Source organism: Otolemur garnettii, unplaced genomic scaffold, assembly GCF_000181295.1.
Source record: "Otolemur garnettii isolate 467f Iridium unplaced genomic scaffold, OtoGar3 scaffold00027, whole genome shotgun sequence".
In the NCBI taxonomy this organism is placed as follows: Eukaryota; Metazoa; Chordata; class Mammalia; order Primates; family Galagidae; genus Otolemur; species Otolemur garnettii.
Window position 1 is genome coordinate 155,191 of NW_003852422.1, and position 21,896 is coordinate 177,086.

The following is a 21,896-nucleotide window of genomic DNA, read 5'->3' on the forward strand; positions in this document are numbered from 1 at the left end:
CGGGGCCGCCCGCGCCCCCCGCGCCTCCGCCCCGCACGGCGGGACCCCTGCCTCAGCGCGAGCCCACCCCCGGCGCCACCCGTCCCTCCTCCCGCGCCACCAGAAAGAGAAGATGGCGCTCGAGTGGTCGCAGGAAGTGACGTCGGACCTCATTTGCATGCTGGCCCAGACAGCCAATGGGAGTGGAGTGTGCATGGGGCCCCTGGAACCCCCCACTGGGCCCCTGGGTCCCTGGGCGAAGCTGGGCTCCAGGCGCAGGAGCAGGACTGTGGGTGCTCTGTGGCGCCCCCTCCCCTGAACCAGCTCCTGGCACAGGGTACTGTCCTCCCAGCCTTTCACCCAATCTGTGCAAACTCTCGTGAGAGTTTGAGTGGGTGGTGACGTCCTGAAGGGGGCGGGGACAGTGGTCATCGACATGTGACCGGTCACGTGGGATCACCAGATCTTTGAATTCATTTGCATGGAATGGGGTGGGGCTAGTGGAGCCTTTGCGTGTAGCCCCGCCCACTTCTCAGAGCCAATAGAAAGCTAGCTGTGAAAATGCTGCCTTGCCATTGGAGGGTAGAACTTTGGCTGTCAGAACTGGGGCAAGTGTGACCTTGATTGACACATCTTGATGAGGACTTCGTGGATAGGGTCTCCTGACTTCATAATTTCTTTTCCTAGGAAAGTTGTTACACTTTTTTTTTTAAATTCTGACATTTAAGCTAGATCTACTACATGTTAAGTAGGGAGAGGGTTAATTCCATACATTTGTCTAAACTCTTAAATTATCTAAACGTCCACTCTTGCCCAAATTTTGTTTAATTGTAGCAATAAATAGCATATTTTTCAAAATGGGTGAAAACATGGAATAAGCGTTTTGGGAAAAGTTCTGGATCTTCATCCATTGAGCCACCAAGCTTCTCACAAGGATTGCCTTACAGCACCTTCCCAGCTTGTCCTCCCCTCACTCCAAGCTTCTCCCAACTCCAAGTCTCCCAGCACTGCCCCTGTCCCTCACGGAGGAAGCCAGGCCTTCTTCGTCAGACCATCGCCTCCCTTATCCTCAGAGGGCCAGACCTCCTCTGTCAGACCTGTGACACCTCCTCCACACCCCCACATCCACAGATGACCAGGCCTCCTCTGCCAGCACTGAAGTTCTGAAAACCCATCTACCTAACAGCCCTCTGGACCCTAAGCCCCCAAGCCCAGTTGAAGAGTTTGGTCCTCTTTCCTTCTGGGCCTGTCTGTCCTTGAAATCAAAGAGCTCTCCCTTACCTGCAAACTCCCCCCATAATTCCCCAAACTTGCTCCTCAGCCTTCTCTGGCCCCACCACTCATCCCTGCATCCTCACCAGCTTCCCCTCCTCAGCCCATCCTTGGATGTCAACCTCCTCTGAAGTCTGCCTGGTCCTCTGGTCCTTCAGCAGGTGTCCACTACCCACTTCTCAGGGGCCAGATGCTGGGCCAGTACTGGAATTGCCCATGCTTCATTCTCTTTCTCGTTAATCTCAAACTTTGTTATTGGAATTCCAAACAGGTATCTCCACCTCTTTCCTGAGTTTCAGTTTTCTTCCTCTGGCTGCCAATTGGGCAGCTCCACTTAGTGTCCCAGAGGCACCAGAGACCATAATGTCCAAAAGTGAGCCCACCACCCTCCCAACAGCCCTCCTCTGGTAGCAGTGTGCAGCCACAACACATGCTTGCGGTCCCTGCCTGTCAGCTGCCCCTAATGATCTAGCAAAAAGCACATCTGACCGTGTCATCCCTTCTTGCCATGACCACACCAACCCTCCGTAGTATCTGTCCCTGTTGGCCAGCATGGAACACAAGTTCTTCACAAGCAGCCAGACCCAACCCTACCTTTGGCTCCTGCAAACACCATGTGAGGTTTGTCATGGAGTTCCTGCCCAACCACCTGGACTAACTTCATTGCTAGCTGTTGCCATTCAAGGCTGTATTCTGCTTGCCTATCCACCAGGAAGACTTCCCTGACCACACCCCACACACAAACATGCCAAAATGTGGTCTTCTGCATACTCCTGTAACATTCTCTGTGTCTCTCACTGCCCTCCTCACATTAGTTTATCATCATCTCTCTCAAGGAGCACTGAACCAACATTTATCACTTATCCCTAATGCTAGATTACCTTAATATAATTAAATATAAATACAATACAAAGTATTCTTATAAATATAAATATCTGTATAATGAGTTTTTGACAAATATAAAGATAATAAAATTCTAAGAAATGTTGAATGAGGTTTTTCCCTAGCATCTTATTATGAAAATTTTGAACATACTGAAAAGTTTAAATAATTGTTCAGTTACTAGCTCTCACAAGTAACATTCTGCTTTATTTACTTCATCACATGTCTATTCAAATATTCATCCCTTGATCCATCTTCTTTTTAGTACATTCAAGGAAAATTACATGTATCGATGCACATCATCCTCAAACATGTTGACATGGGCACTTATAAAGAGGGTTCAACCTCGGCTCAGCATAGAGGCCAAGAGGGTTGCCCCTCCCCACAGAAGGAATCAGCAGTCTGACCTGGGAGATCTATGAGATTATTTTCAGAGATTCAGGAAAGTGCATGACAGTGAAATCATCAAACGGAAGACAAAAGTTAGACGGCAGCATTTAACTACCAGGGGGGTCACAGCACCTGTAGGGTTACTCACCCTGTTCTCTCCTGCACGGGTGTGTGCAAGGCCAGGGCAGGAGTTTGATTTCAGCTGTCTAGTTAGATTGAAAACTGAGGGGCCTCTGCTCCCCTGCTGAGCCTCCCCACTCTCTCACCTGGTAGCAGAACCTGAGATGCCAGCTTAGGCACCTCTGTGCAAATTAGAAAGTAGGGCCCCTTGGTGTGTGCTGCCCTCAGGACTTGTCAAGGAAAAGTGCCTTTGTGTGCTTTCCCATGTGTTGCTTTCTCTGGGCAGACCTACCCCACAATGGACACAGATCTGGATTTTAGCTCACTCCTCCCTCAGCCCACTCCCTCTCACACACACAGTGCTGTGCGCAGAGACCACTGCACACATGCTTATCACAGTAAAATAAATGGCTAAAGTTAATCTAAAACTGGTGAACTTTCTATAGAAAAAGGATATCTCTAGAAGTATCTCATGTATATTCCTCCCCTCCTCTGTTTTACAGTCACTCTGTGTGTGTCCACCAGGTGGCAAGGACACAGGGATAGCAGATTCCATCTCTCCTCCTGGAGTTCGGAGTCTAGTGGGTCATGACGCTGGTCCATTGCATTCTACTGAATCTGAAACGCTGCTGGGCAGCTGCTCTCTCACCAGATCATCTCTGGAGGCTTTTGGGTTTGTACATGTCCAGGAGGCAAGGGAGACTCTCTTGGACCTTTCCTCTTCTTTTTTGAGACAGAGTCATACTCCTTTGCCCAGGCTGGAGTGCAGTGGAGTCATCACAGCTCACTGCAGCCTCTGACTCCTGGGCTAAGCTATTCTCTTGCCTCAGCCACCTGAGTAGCTGGAGCTACAGATGTAGCCACTGTGCCTGGCTATGTTTTCATTTTTTTGTAGAGACGCAGTCTCACTATGTGGCCCAGCCTCGTCTCAAGTGACCCTCCTGTCTCAGCTTCCCAAAGTGTTGGGATTATAGGAGGGAGCCACTTAGCCCAGCCATTGGACATCTTATATAAGAACACCAATGCCATCTCTGAGAGCTCCACCTTCATGACCTAATCACTCCCCAAAAGCCCCATTCTTAATACCCATCACATTTAGGGTTAGGATTTTGACAGATGAATTTTGGTGAGACATAAAACATTAAGTCTGTTGCCCTAGCTTAAAGAATTACTATGTCCTTGAAGGAGAGAACTACATGGCCAGAGGGACAGTGGGCGCCTTCAGCCAAAGAGTGCAAGGTCTCTGAGAATTTCCCTACTTTTAATTTAAGGATGCCATTTGTTCTTTCAAACTATTTAGGATATCATGGATACTAAAAGTAGTGTGGTTTTGAGTAAGAGGTAACTTTTTTTTTTTTGAGACAGAGCCTCAAGTTGTCGCCCTCAATAGAGTGCTGTAGCATCATAGCTCACAGCAACCTCCAACTCCTGGGCTCAAGCGATTCTCCTGCCTCCACCTTCCAAGTAACTGGAACTACAGGTGCCTGCACAATGCCCGGCTATTTTTTGTTGTTTGGCGGGCCCAGGCTGGATTCAAACTGGCCGGCTCAGGTGTACGTGGCTGGCACCTTAGCCTTTTATAATGGTCCCATAATGTGTATACCTTGGTCACTTGATATAAAAGTTAGGATGCCCCAGGTTGGAAACACAAAAGCAGGCAGCTTTTTAGTAACAGCAAGGGCTGTGGCTTTTTGACAAGGAAGTGCTTTAACACACCCTGAAAATAGACAATAACTAAAACATATTCATGGAAGGTGGAGGGTACATCAAACCCAGTGGCTAATCACTCCCCCAAACCCCAAGTATACAGTGAGCTCTTGAAACCTTGGTTCCTGGTCATAATCCATCCTTACAGATTATTCTATGACTATACTATTAACAGGTCATGTCATGACATATAGCCTGAAAATAACTACAACTGCCTTTTGAAAGTTTTCTCACCAACACTGATGTAAGATATTAAGCCATTTGTCCATGCCAACATTAGTTCATTGAGATATTCAGCCAGTATTCACTTGCAATTTTGTGGTGCCACCAAGCAGCCTTGTTGGAAGTGCCAGATTGTGAGTAAAAACACAACAGACTTTTCCATTCTTCTTATTCAAAATCAATGCTTTGGCTGAGCATGGTGGTTGAATGGAGCATGGTGCCTGAATCCCAGCATTTTGGGAGGCTGAGGAGGAAAGATCCTTTGAGACCAGGAGTCTAAGACCAGTCTGAGTAACACAGTGGGACCCTATAGCTGGTGTGGTGGCATGTGCCTAAAGTCCTAGCTACTTAGGAGGCTGAGGCAGGAGGATTGCATAAGCCCAGGAGGTAGAAGCTGCCATAAGCTATGATGATACCATTGTGCTCCAAGCTGGGCAACAGAGCAAGACCCTGTCTTAAAAAAAAAAAAATCAGAAACAAAATTAAGGCTTGGCACCCGTAGCTCAGTAGTTAGGGTGCTGGCCACATACACTGGAGCTTTGAATCCGGTCCAAGCCGCTAAACGACGACAACTACAACAACAACAACAAATAGCTGGGCATTGTGACAGGTGCCTGTAGTCCCAGCTACTAGGGAGGTTGAGGAAAGAGAATCGCTTAAGCCCAAGAGTTTGGGATTGCTGTGAGCTGTGACAGCATGGCACTCTACCAAGGGTGACATAGTGAGACTCTGTCTCAAAAAAAGCAAACAAAAAAAAAAATCAAGTGCCAAAGATGGATATCTTTTGTTTTTTTTTTTTGAGACAGAGCCTCAAGCTGTCCCCCTGGGTAGAGTGCCATATCATCGCAGCTCACAGAAACCTCCAACTCCTGGGCTCAAGTGAGTCTCCTGCCTCAGCCTCCCAAGTAGCTGGGGCCACAGGCGCCCACCACAGCACCCAGCTATTTTTTGGTTGCAGCCATCATTGTTGTTTGGCGGTCCCGGGCTGGATTTGAACCCGCCACCTTAGGTGTATGTGGCTGGTGCCTTAGCCACTTGAGCCCAAAGATGGATATGTTTCAAAGACCTCTTGAATCCCCCCAGGAATTTATTCTTTAGGGATATATTTATCCCAATCTCTGTTAAAAACCTCTTAGCATGAAGACTTCCTAGAGTATTTTCTTAAGTTTTTCTGGTATCTCTTCTTGCATGAGCTTCAATCTTCATAACAGCTGCCTCCCTAGGAAGCAGGAGTATAGCTAAAAGCTACTGTCCAGTTTGGATGAAGGTCCTAGTGGAACCTCCCAAATCATCCCAAAGTCAGGTTCTACTCCAAAAGCCCACCTACTCCCTGTGTGTGTGTTGACCTCTGGACTTTGACAAGTTGCCACGCTCTGCTAAGTGCAATAAGCTGTGTCATCTGGGCTATTTGCCTTAAGGAGAGGACTAAACCCTAAAAGAGAACTTCAGCTGAGAGGTGGGCATGGTGGCCTGTAGCCCCAGTTACTCAAGTAGCTGAGGTAGGAAGATCACTGGAGATCAGGAGTTTGAGGCCATCCTGCCAAAAATAAATAGATAAATAAAATGGAGACCGAGAGTGGTGGCTCATACCTATAATCCCAGCAATCTGGGAGGCCAAGGCTGGTGGAACACTTGAGCTCAGGAGTTTGAGACCAGCCTGAGCAAGAGTGAGACCCCGTCTCTACTAAAAATAGAAAACCTAGCTGGGCCTTGTAGTGGGTTCTTGCAGTCCCAGCTACTTGGGAGGGCGAGGCAAGAGGATCATTGGGGCCTAGGAGTTTGAGGTTGCTGTGATGCAAGACACCCTACCCAGGGCGACAGAGTGACTGTCTAAAAAATATATATTAATTAAAATAAAATAAAATGGCTCGGCACCTGTGGCTCAAGCGGCTAAGGCGCCAGCCACATACACCTAAGGTGGCGGGTTCGAATCCAGCCCGGCCCCCCCAAACAACAATGATGGCTGCAACCAAAAAATAGCCGGGCGTTGTGGCAGGCACCTGTGGTCCTAGCTACTTGGGAGGCTGAGACAGGAGACTAGCTTGAGCCTAGGAATTGGAGGTTGCTTTGAGCAGTGAAGCCATGGCACTCTACCCAGGGGGACAGCTTGAGGCTCTGTCTCAAAATATAAAATAAAATAAAATAAAATAATGATAGCATATCCTGCTTGATAACCTGCAGTTTCAGTTCTGAGGCACAATCTATCAGCTCATAGCACTGGGTCAAGGTTGTCAACAGGAGTCTCCATAAATCAAAGCAATTTCCAGAAAAGGTCCCGAGGTACAGTTGGGACACCCCTTTTCTGGAAGAGTCCAGGGCACCGCAGGGGAGAGCAGGAGTGTCATAGGCAGAGGGGCAGAGTCTCACAGGCGGCTGATTAGGGGCTGTACCGTGTGGTCGTCAGTCGGTGATGTCTGTGCCCTGTGGGGAGGTAAGCACTGGCTGCACAGAAGCCCAGGAAGGTTTTCGCGTAGGCCACTGTCCTGGATGTGGGCAGCTGCGGGAAGCTCTGGGTGTCGGAGATGAGCTTATGCAACCAATGGGACACTGCGCAGGGGGCGCCCCAGGTCTGTGTTTGGGCTCCACAGCAAAGGATCTGTTACCGAGAATTCAGTCAATTCATACACAAGTGCTGCCATTTCAGAAAAATTAAGCACTCATTTTCTACAAGACCCAGAAACCCCTTAGCTGTCTTTTGCAGAGAGTGAACTGAGCTGTTGTCAATGTGCTGGACGAGCCTGCTTTTCCCCTTAGATATCATGACCTAAATAATGAAGCATATTTTGGCAAAATGGTAACCTATCTTTTAGAACTTTATGTCCCAAGGTCCATGCCTGTAGCACAGTGGTTATGGTGCCAGCCACATGCACTGAGGTTGGTGGGTTCAAACCTGGCCTGGCCTGCTAAACAACAATGACAACTGCAACAAAAAAATAGCTGGGCATTGTGGCAGATGCCTATAGTCCTAGCTAGCTACTCAGGAGGCTGAGGCAAGAGAATTGCTTAAGGCCAAGAGCTTGAGGTTGCTGTGAGCAGTGACACCACAGCATTCTACCGAGGGTGACATAGTGAAACTTTGTCTCCAAAAAAAAAAAAAAAAAAAGTGCGGCACCTGGCCCCATATATCAGAGGTGGTGTTCAAACCCAGCCCCTGCCAAAAACTGTAAAAAAAAAAAAAGTGTAGAACTTTATGTCCTTCTTTGCTGAGCCTGAGAGGAAGTAAATGGAACTCTCTGCACAGGCTTCTTTGTTTTCAGAGCAGTGTAGAAGATCGTCTGCACGTTGCATCAGAACTGAATCACAAGGACATTCATCTTTTAATCTCAATTGAGAGGACCTGAGAAAGAAAGAAGGGGCTTCCTTGTGTGTGACTGTCTAGGTGCACTGTGGCCTCCCAGTGGGACATCTCACGTAGGGCATGCAGAAAGAGGCAGCATCAGCACAGCAAGAGCAAGGAACTCAGGGTGTGTTGGGCTCAGCTCTGCTGATGGCTCTGCCACCTTGAACAAACCAATATCCTCTTCCACTTGGTGTCTCTGCGGCAGGACAGCAGGGCTACATGCTGCATGGAAGCCTCTGGACATCAGGCCTTCAACTAGAGGTTTGAACCCTTACTTTGTTTCTGGCTTTAAGGAATAGTGGGAAGTCTAGGTGACAGTGTGGTGGGTGCTACTTGAATGCTTAGGGCTCTCCGGCACTGGTCTTGCCTGTGTCAGTGGGACTGTCCAGGTCGTTTTTTTTTTTTTTTTTTTTGGAGACACAGTTTCACTTTGTCACCCTCGGTAGAGTACTATGATGTCATAGCTCACAGCAACCTCAAACTCTTGGGCTCAAAGCAATTCTCTTGTTTTTGAGCCACAGGGTGGTACCTGTGGCTTAAAGGAGTAAGGTGCCGGCCCCATATGCTGGAGGTGGCGGGTTCAAACCCAGCCCTGGCCAAAAACTGCAAAAAAATTTAAAAAATAAAAATAATAATAATAAAAGCAATTCTCTTGTCTCAGCCGCCCAAGTAGCTGAGACTATAGGCGCCTGCAATAGGCTGCAGCTATCTTTTAGAGATGGGATCTTGCTCTTGCCCAGGCTGGTCTCAGACTTCTGCAATCTGCCCACCTTGGCCTCCCAGAGGATTCCCATGCCTGCTAGGATTACAGGCGTGAGCCACTTTGCAGTGTCCAGATCGTTATCTGAGGTCTGTATTACATATAGTTGAGAGGGCAAATGTCCATCCAGAGTTCAGTCAGAGAATTGTCCTCTGGGCCTCAAGAAAAGTCCCTAAGTTGCGCAATTTGTTTTATAAATCCATCTTGAAGGTCAGTCTCTCTCTGTTGAATTTGCAAGAGTAGTATCACTGAGCACAAGGAAATGTTACAATCAAAGCCCAAGGGTTACAATCAAGGGCTAAAATGAAGAAAAACATTGTTTGGACACCCACCACCCTAGAATGACCATTCTAAGGAGGAGGCTGGACAAGGTGGCAGGGAATTCTCCACCAGGAGCTGGTGAGGTTGACCATCATGTTGAGTGATATTATAAATATGCCTTGAGTATATGAGGCTCTGGTAGGATACTGGGCACTCTTCCTTCCTGGGAGCTCACTGATCTGAGGCAACACTTTTTCCTTGTCTGGGTGTTTCTTGTGTAAAATAGTATAACCAGCTCCTTCAGTGATCCCTATATAATCCTCTCCTTTAATGGATTTTGAGGCCACAAGGCACAATCATGTACCTTCACACACTTGTGTGTGTGTGATCTCCATTAGGCAGGAATTTTAGCATCACAACTAGCTGGAGGGTGTCACAGGATAGCAAAGTGGTGCCAAAGCAGTCAGGGTGGGTTTAAGCCAAAACCCAAGTGGGAAAGTGCTGGACACAGCTCTCATGTCCAGTCGAGGATGAGGAGCCTATGGCCATGGGGCCACGTGTGGCCATCTAGATGCTTGAGTGTGGTCTTTTTACTGAATCCAAATTGTGCAGAGTCCTGGACTTGGCTGAGGGGCTGCATCCCAGCCAGCATGGCTCATTGCAGTCTTTGTGTGGGAAACTGCAAGTTGGATTTCAGGGTCACCCCCATTGACAGAATGAGGTGAGAGGGCCACTGTCACCGCAACACCTTCTTCAACTCCGAAGTGTGGTTGAGACATATTTCTTAGTCCATCCCCCAAATCTCCTATAGTATTTTTTGATTATTTACATGATGAATTATGGTACAGTTGACTTTTACTGGAAATGTTACAGATTTGACTTTGAGGAGACATGGACCTACTTTTCTGGCCCTTTTATGATCTACAGGTTTACTGTGGAAGGAGAAATGTCACTGGCCCCTCTCCAGGTCAGTCTGGTTAGCTTTTGCCTCCAGGACTTTACATCTGAGATTCTAACCAACATGTGCCACATTGATGTAGGTCTGGTCACCCTGGGTCATGTGGATCTAGAAGAACTCTACATTTCTCCATGAACAGTTGAGGTTGAGGAAAATCTACAATTATAGCTCTCCGTGCAGCTCAGGGGCAAGGCTGAAATTCTAGTTGCCCACAGTATACACCTGGGATATGGAAGAAAAGTATATTTATAGACACAAAACACATTTGGGAGTTTTAGGATAGATGTTGGGAAAAGGCAGGTCTGGACACAGGGAAAAGGAGGGCAGAACAGACGAGGGGTAGAAGGAGGAAAGTAGGAGAGGTAATGGAGAGGAAAGTAGGGGATGCAAGCAGACGCTGGGAGGTCGAGGGAGGCTCTCAGAGCCCTGGGTTGCTGGCCTTGCTCAAGTCCTCAAGTTGTTCATTAGCTTTGATCAAACAATCTCTTAGTGAAATGATTTTTTTATTCAGAATTTCATTTGGAGTCCCTAATTAAAAACTGTCTCCAGACCAGGCAAGGTGGCTCCCCCCCCCCCTCCGTAATCCCAGCACTCTGGGGGGCCCAGGTGGGTGGATTGCTTGAACTCAGGAGTTCCAGACCTGCCTGAGCTAGAGTAAGACCCCATCTCTAAAAATAACTAAGTATTGTGGTGGGAGCCAGCTACATGGGAGGCTGAGGCAAGAGGATTGCTAGAGCCCAAGATTTTGAGGTTGCTGTGAGCTTTGAAGCCATCGCACTCTATCCAGGGTGACAAAAAGAGACTCTGTCTCCAAAAAACAAATACTGCCTTCCATTTGGGTGGCAGTGGGTCCCAAGGGACCTCTCAACACAATTTTTTTCTTTTTTTTTGTTTTTTTGAGATGGATTCTTAAGGTGTTGCCCTAGATAGAGTGCTGTGGTGTCATAGCTCACAGTAACCTCCAACTTGGGCTCAAACGATTTTCTTGCCTCAGTTTTTCTATTTTTAGTAGAGATGGGATCTCTCTTTTGCTCAGGCTGGTCTCAAACTCGTGAGCTCAAGCAATCCACCTGCCTCGGCCTCCCAGAGTGCTAGAATTATAGGTGTGAGCCGTGGTGATCAGCCTCAAAACAATTTTTTAAACCAAAATGTTCCCAGAGTTTCCACTGAAGACCCAAACCATCCTCGGTGAAGTTAGGCCACTTAGAGAGATCAGCACAAGGACTTGTAAGCAGCAGCTTTTTTCTGGGAGTGGAGAGGTGCTGTCTTGGGTGCTCATGAGCAGCAGTGAAGGTACACAGACACTGCTCGGGCTGCCTCAGCCACAGCCCCAGCAATCTTCAGTGGCCTGCACCCTTGAGCAGGCAGAGTGACAGAACGCTCTGAGAGCCAAGCTCCCAGGACAAAAAGTCAAGACCAAGCAGGAGTCTTGCTCAGTCTCCTTAGTGGCCCACAGTAAAGTTCCTGACACAGACGCTGGTCTAGGCAGGAGCCTGATCTGACCTCCACCTTACACTTTTCCTTGCTGTGACTGATAGTTTTAGAAGAGGACCACAAAAGATGAAGATGGGATGGAAAGAAATGACCTGGTCCCCAGTGATAACAAACAAATAGGCACCACTGACAAGACCCAGGCACCATGCTGAATGAGTAGCCAAGCATCTAACATAAGGAGAGGCACCAGACTCTGGGAGTGGTGGCCACATGGGTGTGAGCAGAGGAGAATGTGGTTCCTGGAAAAAGGTGGGGCCATGGAAGCAAGTGGTATAGTGTCTGGAGGAGCTCTCAGGGCAACTGTGGACATGGACAAAGACCCTCCAAGGAGGGCAGGCAGGGGCTGCTGTGCAGAGCTGGCTCTGGCAAGAGTCTACCACTGTCATTTGTATTTGACAGAGATGCTAAGGCAGGCTGAGGATAAGGAAGGCTTCACGGCAGAAGAATGGAGAGGTCCAGGTGTGCCCCGATGGCACTGTTTTGACAGGGAAGCTACAGGTGGCTCCCTATGGGATTGGTCTGGGGACAATATTTAGCTTTCTCTGAGTTGGAGGCAGGAGGAGAAACAAGGAAGCTGCAGTCACTAATCAAACCCGGATTCTGGACCAAGGTTGCACAGGGTGAGGTCTGGGTTCTTGGACTGGGGGCAGAGTTCTGGTGTGACAAATACCTGCCTGTTGTCTGTGGGCACTTGCAGTCTCTTTGTTGGGATCTGCAGCCATTGCAGAAACAAGGTGCAATTTCACAGACAGATCAGTCTTGCGGCTAGAGGTAGCATGGGGAAGCCCCGAGAGTATGTACAGGATGGGTCTGAAAGACCGTGAGACATGCAAGCTATTTGGGCGAAGTCTCACCTATGTCCTGCGTACATTGTTCTTTCTCAGAAGCCTTCAAGGCCAGGCCACTTTCAGTCACAACTCACACATCTTGCTTCTGGACTTTCCTTTCACCTGGTCTGTGCTTGGGTAGAAAGGTGTGAGAGGTAAGCATGGTGATTTAGGTGCCAATAATGGTCTTTCTTGAGGTATTTATACATCAAAGGAGCCTGTACCCAGAAGTCATTAAGATACAAAGCAGTGACTGCCACAGTGGGTCAATGGGGAGGACCTCTTCTGCCTGTCTCAGCCCTTTCCACATGACCTCTCTGCTCCTGAGCCATCCAGGGCCCCAGGGGGGCAGCACCTGTGCGTTCCTGAGCCAAGTCTTTCCTGTCCTGGATACCTTGCCATGCAGTGGCTGTTCAGGCCTGCTTGCCATGCTACACTCTGCCCACATGAGAGGAAGTAGCTAAAGGTGTGGTATACTCCTGGCGGGTGCACCCCTTGCCACACACTCCAGCAAAGACTCCTCTCGGGGATGCACCAGAAGATTTACAAATTAAGTTACTGGGGCTGGTGCATTTCTCACACACAGAATCCAATTGTGAAATGAAAATGGCCCTGATAGGCCCATTAATGGCATGTCCTGCACCCTGAAAAATGCTTGCTATTTTTCATTATTATTATTACCATCCTAACGGATACTGAGTGGTATCCCATTGTGGTTTTGATTTGCATTTCCTCAATGACCCCTGACGTTGAACATTTTTCATGTACTTATTGGCCATTCATACACATGTATCTTCTTTGAAGAAATGTCTTTCAGATCCTGTACCCACTTTTAAACTGGGTTGTCTTTTTGTTGTTGAATTGTACGAGTTCTTTATATGTTCTGGATACTAAACACTTATCAGCATATGATTTGCAAGTATCTTCTCCCATTTTGTTGGTGGCCTTTTTCTTTTCTTTTTTTTTTTTTTGAGACAGAGTCTCACTCTGTCACCCTGGTAAAGTGCCGTGGCATCAGCCTCAAACTCCTGGACTCAAGCAATCCTTCTGCCTCAACCTGCCAAGCAGCTGGAAGTACAGGCACCTGAGATGATGCCCAACTAATTTTTCTATTTTTAGTAGAGACGGGGTCTTGCTCTTGCTCAGGCTGGTCTTGAACTTCAAGCAAGTGATCCCCCTGCTTTAATCTCCCAGAGTGCTGGGATTACAGGGGTGAGTCACAGCACCTGGCCTCTTTTTACTTTCTTGATAATGTCCTTTTATGCACATTTTAAATTTGTATTTATTTTTTAATTAATTTTTTTTTTTGAGACAGAGCCTCAAGCTGTCCCCTGGGTAGAGTGCTGTGGCATCACAGCTCACAGCAACCTTCAACTCCTGGGCTCAAATGAGTCTCCTGCCTCAGCCTCCCAAGTAGCTGGGACCACAGGCACCCGCCACAACACCCAGCTATTTTTTTTTTTTTTTTTGGTTGCAGCCATCATTGTTGTTTGGCGGTCCCAGGCTGGATTTGAACCCGTCACCTTAGGTATATGTGGCTGGTGCCTTAGCCACTTGAGTCACAGGCGCCGAGTCTATTTTTTAATTAATTTTGAGATAAAGTCTTACTCTGTGGCCCTGGGTAGAGTGTCATGGCATCATAGCTTACAATCACCTCCAACTCTTGGGCTTACGTGATTCTTCTGGCTCAGCCTCCCAAGTAGCTTGGACTACAGGTGCCCATCACCAACACCCAGCTGTTTTTTCTATTTTTGGTAGAGACCAGATATCTACTGACTATTGGAGAGTGATCAGAGACCACCTGCCCTGTCTGACTGGCAGCAAAAGGCAATACAGGATGGCCTTAAGCCTAACCCCATTGCAAGCGAGGCAAGGCTTTTTCAAGACTTAAAACAGCAGAAATAATAAAAATCAATTCCTGTCTTAGAATGGCATAAACACAAAAATTTTATTTTACAGTACTGCCTATCTGTAGGTAGGGGGTTGCAGAATTGGAATTTCTCAACAACTTCACCTAAGTGTCAGTCACCTTGTACCATCACAGCTCCAAGTGTGGCCAGATAGTGCCTAGAACTGCCCACCTCCATGAGACATCTGCTCCAGCTGCATCTTCAGAGGGGCCTCTTCTCTGTGGGAAGAGACCCTGGGCAGTTCCTCCAAGAAATTAAAAGTCCCTAAAAGCCCTGCAAAGTATACTGACACAGAATTCAGGAGGCACAGGTGTGGGTCTGGCCTGGGATGTCCATCTCAAACAACCCCCACTCAGGGAGGCTGAGGCTGGAAACCTCCCCTGAGATAGGCTGGTCAGAAGAGCTTTTTTTTTTTTTTTTTTTTTATAGATTTTTGGCCGGGGCTGGGTTTGAACCCACCACCTCCAGCATATGAGGCCGGTGTCCTACTCCTTTGAGCTACAGGTGTTGTCCTATAAGAGCTTTCTTTTGATAAAGAAACAAGATGGGCAAAGTAAAGGCTGACACTTGGGAGGGTGGTGATTCCACAATATTACCCAGACCTGACCAGAAAAGTTAGAAAGCTTTAAGAAGGATGCATCAGGGAGAAATCATTCAAGTTGAGAACTGTTTCACTTTCTATTTGTTTCTCCCTCTAATGAGGGGAGTGTTTCATGAGTACCAGTGGCCAGGAAACCATAATAATAAACCTCCCAAAGTGAATACTCAAGCTAATGCCACAGCAAAGGTGTGTAGAACTGAGAATGCCAAGGAGCTGGGGAGAGCTTCCTGGGGCGAGGCAGTGTGGCAGATTGTTTTCCTGGCTCCTAGTGTCTGTCTGTAACAGGTGTTTTCCATTGCACTTACCTCAGTGCATGAATGTTAAAATTTTAAAAATCAAGCTAACCAAGATTACTTTTGCCAACCTTAATAATGGCAATCAGGGAATAGGACTGAGTTTACTTGAGCACAGAGTTTGAGGACAGCCACCTGGGAGGACACTGACTCCAAAAGGGTGGGGTCAGTACTCCAAAGTGGGGGGGTTTGAGGGTTATTCACATAGGCAGACCTGGGGAGTGCAGCAAGGCTCCACCATCTCCACAGAGTTGGGGAATAGCTACAGTGACTTATATGTACATAGAGGGTGCCAAAAAAAAATGTATGGAAAAAAATGTATTAAATTTCTAATACTCAAGTCACGTTTGACTTCAGTTGCATTTACAAGAGGTCGTGAACATATCCTGGATTCATCTTCTGTTACCAGCATATACTGAGGATTACAATTTTAATATGCTTTTTTTCTTTCTAAAATGTATCAGTATTTTTTGGATCCTCAAGATATATATAAAATACAGGGTCTCCCTGTGTCACCTGGGCCAGAGTTCAGTGGCACAATCATGGCTCACTGCAACCTTGAAATCTTGGGCTTGACTGAGCCTCTCTCCTTAGCCTCCCAAGTAGCTGGGACTACAGGCACACACCATCATTCCTAACTAAATTTGTGTAGAGATGGGTTCTCAGTATGTTGCTCAGGCTGTTCTGGGACTCCTGGCTTCAAGTGGTCCTTTTGCCTCTGCCTCTGAAAGTGCTCCAGTTAGAGAGTGAGCCACCACACCCAGCTAGTCACAGCAGTGTGACTGGTGATAGGAAGTGTTTTTCTGTTGAGAAGGGTCTAGTTACCATCTACATCAAGGATGCAGCAATCAGGGGCATATCTCAGGGCCATCTGGTCCTTGCTGGAAACATGGAAATGGGAGAAAGGTAGTCTATAATAAAGAGAAGTAGTTAAGACGTTGAGCTGTGTGAATGTCAGCCTTCCTCAGGGCTGTATAACTTTCGGAAGCCCCAGGGTAGACAGGCTACATCCTTTAAAGGAAAACTGTCCATAAGCCCTTGCTGCTGCATTGTGGTTCATCAGATGCCTGGATTTGGTGTCTATAAGCAGCAATGTCCGGTACAGAGGAATCCTGTTCCTCATCCCCTTAGAAAAATACAAAATCAAGACATTCACAGATAAATACCAATGTGTATAACTTGCACAAAAATAAAGGGCAGAGTTTAGAAAGTTTGGAATCATGCTATATCACAAGTGTCCTTCCCAAGACAAATCAGATGCATTGAGTGCAGGAAGACCACATCAAATGCAGGCCATACTGACCAGCAGGGAGAAGAGCCAGCCTCATGCATAGCTCGGCCCCTGCACAAAGCCGACAATGGCACAGCCTGACCTGCTATGAAGCCCGGTGCTGCTGTCTATCCATGTGGATGTGCTGGCACTGTGCTGCAGAAGAGCAGCCCCAGTGAGGGGGTACCCTAGTCTGCACACATATCACTTCTCTAAAATCTAAAATATTTCCACTTCTAAAATACCTGTTCCCAAGACTCAGTGAAGGAGAATGAGTACCACTGACCCACTCCCCAGGGCTCTCAGGTTCACACTGCCTGCTGACCCACACTACACAGCCCTATGCCTTTAGGACACCCAGTGGCCCTTGGGACAGTGCACACGGCCCTCAGGCTCGCGGGCCCTAGGCAGCGGCTTTTACTCTCTAAGGAGAAGCCTCTTTACTCTAAGACCACAGCCCTTACTGCAAGGGGACAGAGGGTAGGGAGAAAAGTGGGGGAAAGAGATGCAACTGTGCCAGACTAATAGAGCCTTTGGTGTTCTCAGTGGAATTTTTTTGTTGTTGCAGTTTTTGGCTGGAGCTGGGTTTGAACTCGCCACCTCTGGCATATGGGGTCAGTGCCCTACTCCTGGAGCCACAGGCACTGCCCTCTCAGTGGAATTTTAATAAAAGCTACAGTGGTATCATGGTATAACCAGAAAACATTTTATGCTGAGTAATTGATGCTACTGATTGTCTCCACTAGTCTCGGCATGTCTGAAGACACAGCATGACTAACAAAAATGCCAGGCTAATCCTAACAGTAATTAAGATGCCAGTTCACAACTGTTAGGATGTCCATTATTCAAAAATAAAGAAAAAACAAGAGAGCATGAAAGCAGAAAGAAATCAAGCAAGAAAAAACATGCAAGAAGGCATGAAAACAAGAAAAACAAAATGAAGGAAAGACAAAAAAGAAGGAATAAAAGGAAGGAAAGGGGAGGGAATGGAAGGAGAAAGGGAGAGAAAGAAGGAAGGAAGGAGGGAGGGAGGGAAGGAAAAAAATAAGACAAAAAAATAATTAACAGAAAATAACAAGTATGGGTACAGATATGGAGAAACTGGACCCCTCACATTGTTGGTGAGGATATAAAATGGTGTAGCCTCTATGAGAAACAGTATGGAGGTTCCTAAAAAATAGGAATAAATATAATAAAATATATATAAATATATTATAATTATATGTTAATTAATTGTTAAAAATAAATGTTAAAATAGAGCTCTTATATGATCCTTTAATCCCATTTCTAGTTCTATATCCAAAAGAAGTAACATTGGGTTTCTTGGAGACAAATGTTAATTTCAGTATTATTTATAATAGCCATGATATAGAAATAACATATAATTCCACTGGTGTATAAATGGATAAAGAAAACATAGTATTGTAGAATACTATTCAGTCTTTAGAAAGAAGGAAATTCTTTTATATGCCACAGCATGGATGAACTTTGAGGACATTATGATAAGTGATCAAAACCAATCAGAGAAGAACAAATACTTCATAATTTCACTTATATGCAATATTTAAAGTAGTCAAACTTATAGAAGGAGAAAGTATAATTTTGGTTGCTAGGGTTTGAGGACAGGAGAAAAGGGGAGATTGATGTTCAATATACACAGAGTTTCGGTCTTACAAGTTGCAGTGTTGAAGGGAAATTCTGTACAACTTTGTGCTTAGAGTTAGCAACACTGTAATGTACATCTCAAATTTTGTTAAGGGGCATGGATTTCATGTTATGTGTTTTTTATGCAATTTTTTTAAAGAGCAAAAGTATCATTTTTATTTCTGTTTAAAAAAAATGCCAGGCTATCATCTTTTAAATAAGAAAGCACATGCATACTGATTTGTATGTTCTGCCCAGTCACTTAAATATAAGACACTGGGTTTGCACACACCTAAAACGACGACTTATATCTATCCTGCCCAATACCAACTAAGCACCATAAAATGGAATTATGGTGAGACAAATTATTTAACTCTAAAATAAGCACATCTCAAGCTAAACTCCCTTCCCTCCCCCTCTGCAGTGGTAGTAGCCCATGGGTAGCCTGTGGACTCTCCCTTTCTCTGGTATTTCCTCTATTTAGGCCATAAACTATAAAAGTTGATCTTTGTTATTTGTCAAATGCCATACATTAAAAGCACCTTCTTATGAACATGGTGAGATGAATAAAAACGTCTTAAGTATCATCTGAATAGTTAGCTGAAAGAGAAATGGCAGCTTCTTTTCTCCTATCCCATTAGGCCACCTCCAAGGGTCCCTAAAATCCTAGAAACCTGGATCAGTTCATGGTTAGGCCCACAGGCTTCATGAGCCCGGGACACATATGTGGCTGTGAAGCTATGAAGAATGCTCTGTCCTTATTCTCCCAGATGGACACCTATTCCCATGAGTGGCCAGTCCCTTAAGCCATACACAGAAGTTCTGGGAGAGGGAGGAATGGAGGTAGGAGCCTCCCCAGTACACCTTCCTGGAACAGACTGGAAGCAGTACAGCAGGTGCTGGTGGGCAGAATACCCAGGAACACTGTGAGTAGCTTTTCATGGGTTGAGAGCAATGCTCTTTCCTGCATTTGCAATAGATACCTGGCTCGGTGTGGTAGGAGGCCCAGTGGTCTAGGCAAGGAAAAGGTGAACAAAATTTTCCATAAAACGTGGGTCACATGAGTTTTTGTTTCCTGAAGTTCTGGACTTTGAATCCTCCCAGTGGCTTTTAATGTCCTATCCAGGGCAAGGTGGGTAGACATGAGGGGGTGAGGGAACATGGAAAACGCTAAGCTAACTAAGTTCCCTCCCCAATAGGCCTCCCAGAAATCCACAAGAGGGGCAGGTTGTCCTGGACATCAGGAGTCAGAGAATGTTAGGTCAGTCCTTACTGGGACCCCAATGTTGAGAACCTTGGATGGGGCTTGGTGCGGTGGCTCACACCTGTAACCCTGGCACTCTCAGAGACTGAGGTGGGTGGATTGCCTGAGCTCAAGAGTTCAAGACCAGCCTGAGCAAGACAATAAATACCGTCTTTACTAAAAATAGAAAAACCAGTCAGGTGTTGTGGTGGGCACCTGTAGTCCTGGCTACTTGGGAGGCTGAGGCAAAAGGATCTTTTAAGCCCAAGAGTTTGAGGTTGCTATGAGATATGACACCACAGCAATCTAGGCCAAGCATTGGCACAAATAAGTACCCTGAGCCAAGGTGATGGTCACCTTTTCCTGCCACACCTGGTAATGGCCAGCACAGGCCAGCCACCCTACTGAGACACCTGTGTCCTGGCCAGACTTAGGACTGCAGACCTCAAGGGCAGCCCCACACACCTGAAGTGCCCAGTTAAGGCTGATCCCAATGTGTGGGACAGACCCAGCCAGGCAGACCCTAACCCAGCCCAGGTTGGGGGGCGGGTTTCCCTCAGCACCACCATGTAGGATGGCCTCTGAGCCACCTGTCTACCCTGCCAGTGGCCTAATGCTGGGCCTTAGGTTGGGGTTATGGACCTGGGGCCTTATCTTCCCTGGCTCTGTGCCATCGAACCTGGCCTCCCTTCTTCTTCTTTTTTTTTTGGTAGAGACAGAGTCTCACTTTGTCACCTGTGGTAGCGTGCCGTGGCATCACACAGCTCATAGCAACCTCCAACTCCTGGACTTAGGTGACTTTCTCTTGCCTCAGCCTCCCAAGTAACTGGGATTACAGGAGCCTGCCATAACACCTGGCTATATTTTGTTGCAGTCACCGGGACCGGGTTTCCACCACCCTTGGTATATGGGGCTGGCACCCTACCCACTGAGCTACAGGCACCGCCCGAACCTGGCCTCTCTTTGATGAGCCAGGCTGGGGCTCAGCAGGTGTGGAATGAGGCACAGGTGCTCACTGTTGTTTTGGAATATGAGGAATATCACTCATAAGGGAGCATCCTACATGTTGCTCTGAGTGCTTCTCTTATGAAATGGGGGTTCTACTCCAGGCAGGGTGAGCCAAGAGCCAGACCACTTCCCCCTGGTTTCCACACCTTGCCTTACTATGCAGTGTGAGCGTGGTAAAGGGCAACTCTAGGACAAAGGCTCTGCCTCCTCCTGATGTGCTGAGAATACTGGGGTCCTGGTAGTGATTTCAACCCAGAGGAGGCAGGCCAAAACTTCAGGCTACTGCCCACCCCCTAATCTGAACTCTTAGATGACAGATGACTGGTGTCACTGAAAAAAGCTCACCCTCCACATCCCAGCTCCAGGGCAATGGTTCAGAAATTTTGCTATAAAGCAGGTAACTCCTAGTCTCTTCACAAAAGAACTGATTTCATTGCAATTGAGTATGCAAAAGTTCAAGCCTAAGGGTGCTCTCAACAACAGTGGAGTCTGTGAAAGGCGAGTAGAGGAGACTGGTAGGCTCATGTAAAGAAAGGCTCTATGACAGGCCCCTAGTTTGCCAGAGAGAGCTGGGGAAAGATAGCTGGAAGGAGCCACCTAAGGTCAAAACAAACCTCAAACCCTCCCCAGGAACTGTCCTTCAAAGAGTCCTAGATTTGATTTTTTTTTTTTTTTAAGAGACAGAGTCTCACTTTGTCACCCTTGGTAGAGTGCCATGGAGTCACGGTTCACAGCAACCTCCAATTTCTGGGCCTTAGGCGATTCTCTTGCCTCAGCCTCTCGAGTAGCTGGGACTACAAGGTGTCTACCACAATGCCTGGCCATTTTTTTTTCTTGCAGTTTGGCTGGGGCCAGGTTTGAACCTGCCACCCTCAGTATATGGGGCCAGCACCCTACTCACTGAGCCACAGGTGCCGCCCCAAGATTTGATTCTTCAGGCTGTGGAGTGATTTATGACCCAGAGCATTGTTGAAGCAATAATTAGTGGACTAAACACTTAGGTGTGGTCAGAGAAAAGAGTCAGAGATAGCCTTGCTCTGACCAAATGAGAGCCTCACCAAGTCCCAGGGTGGCGCTAAACACATCCAAGGTTGAGTTCTCTGAGTAGCAACATTAGATACTTAACACTCTGGAAGTCTGGGGATAGAAGAAGATAGACTCCCATAAAGGAATCCAGCCAGTCACTAAACAAATAAACAAGTAAATTACAATAAACAAGCCCAGGGAGAGAGGCTGGTACTTAAGAGTTGCTACATACATCATCTAAAATGTCCAATTTCCAAAAAAAATTACAGCACATGCAAAGAAACAGAAAGGTATGATCTATATACCAGGGGGGAAAAAAAGGCGGGAAAGAAAGTTCCTATGATAGTGACCAGATGTTGGACTTAATAGAAAAAGTCTCCAAAATAGCCTTTACAAATATGTTCAAAGAACTAAAGGAAACCTTGATGAAAACAAAGAAATGGAAGATATGAAGGCAACATGGCATCAAGTAGAGAATACCAATAATAAGCAGCAATTATAAAACCAAAACAAAAATTCTGGAGGTGAAAAGTACAACTGAAATGAAAAATTCACTTGAGGGCTCAATAATATATTTGATCTGTAGGAAGAAAAAATAAAAAAGCAAATTTGGCCTCGGCACCTGTGGCTCAAGTGGCTAAGGCACCAGCCACATACACCTAAGGTGGTGGGTTCGAATCCAGCCCAGG